We start from the raw sequence: 2,003 nt of genomic DNA, 5'->3' as shown, positions 1-2,003 counted from the left end.
ACTTTAATGTGTCAGTTTTTTATACTTCATAATTTGAAATCCCAATTTATTGGTGTTTTTGTCTTCAGTAATTGATCAATCAAAATCAATCCATTTTCAACCTTTTCCTCCTACTGACACAAAGACTCACAGTATATGCAGCAAAAGTAGACTCAGAGGGAATGTTCAATAATCAGTCCTTTTAATCCAGGCAGGGGTTCAGTACACAGGTGAGCAAACAACAAACAAATCCAGAGGGCTAGGCAAAAGGCAAGCAATAGTCATACACTAGGAGCTGATACAAGAATGCTGGGACGAAGGTAAACTAGGAAACACTACAAACTGGCAACAAGAGGGACAACACACTGGGGCCCTTTCCGAATAGCCACAGTTCAGTATGCAGTACGTACTTTTCAGTATGGAGTTTCAGTATACTGAACCCTCGTGGTCATTCAGTATGCATTTTTTGGGTCCCCCTCAGTATACTGAACATTTCAGTATGGACACTAACTTCCGGGTTTCATGCAGTATGGATCGGATGCGTGCTTTCAGGAAATGAATTGTATTTTACCACCCACAATGCTGTGCGAAATTAAACGTAAATCGTCACTTCACGTCCACCTCCAAATCAAAACAAACGAGCGTGGATTAATTGAATTAAAGTCGCGACTGAAATCACTACTTTTAATTAACAACAGAAAATATAAGAAATGTCTGCATTATTATAAAACCTTTCCCCCTCTATTTAAATAATGATTTCACTATTTAAATGTGTCTTTATTGGTTTATTTTATATTCTGTATATTACTGTCTTTCATTTGTACTTTTCTTTATGTACTGTATGTTATTTAGTTATTTAATCTGTCTTTTACTTGATTTATTAAACCATAGACAATCAGGGAACAAAGAGACACAGGTGATGGTAATCAGGGCGGGGCTGACACACAAGGCAGGAACATGAGGAGCAGGATCTGAAAGACAGAGACAAGGGTGAATACAAAAACACAACATAAACCAGGAAATAATATTAAAAAATGGAAAAACACAAAACATGAACCAATGCAGGTTGAAACCCTTGTCACCTACAGTATATTACTGTATTATCATTATACGATTTTTGGGGGGGGCTTTTTGCCTTTATTTAGAGATGCAGGAATGGAGCCAGAGGTCAGACTTGAACCCGGCCCGCGGACTTGTAGGGTTTATCCTCTGTACAAGGGGTGTGACCTAAACCGCAGACCGTCTGCGCCCCATTACTGCTTTTTTTTTTTTTTTTTTAAAGTCTTCTTGATACAACATTTTAAGAAGTAATATTTTTGTTCACATTTTTTTACAGCTCCTTGGACATTTGAGAGCTGTGTACGAGATATCCTTAGTTCACCAGAAAATTTGGTAGCTTTTATTAGCTCGATTGGCAGTTCAGAGAACACTGACAAAATATTCTAGATAAAAGAATACTACAGAAGCCCTATAACTGGACATACATCTATTATTTTACTCCCGTGATAACAAATATTTTCAGTTGTTTTCTCTCGAGATCTAGACTTGTTTAAGTCCTCAAAATGAATATGTTGGTTTTCCAGTGATAATAATTTGATTTCTCCAAATCTTGTGAAAACAACTGAAAGTAACCATGTAAAACAAGAATTGTTTTTATTATCGATAACAACGTGCATAAGCCAAGTTTTCGAGTAAACAGCCAATTTCTACTCGTTATCACAGAAAAATGGACTTGAATACATGAATGCATGTCCTCTTGGGGCTTCTGTAGTTGGGAAGTTAGCTTATGCTCTTTTTGGACTCGTAAATGAGTTTGATAACATTCCTGTTTGTTAGTTCGAAACTAAACGTATCTGCAAATTAGCCTAGCTTAGCATATACACTGGGAGAATAGGAAAACCAAAAGAAAGGCTCTCTCTAAAGTTGTTTGTATAAAAAGTATTATTACAAGTGGAAATAAGTCATAGGCTGCAGCTTTTTCTTGACCAGTAGCAGTGTTGGCATCAACAGTGATTTTGCTCTGC

The sequence above is a fragment of the Labrus mixtus genome, chromosome 3 (assembly GCF_963584025.1).
Source record: "Labrus mixtus chromosome 3, fLabMix1.1, whole genome shotgun sequence".
Lineage (NCBI taxonomy): Eukaryota > Metazoa > Chordata > Actinopteri > Labriformes > Labridae > Labrus > Labrus mixtus.
The sequence above is the reverse complement of the archived record's forward strand: the minus strand, read 5'-3'. Positions refer to the sequence as shown.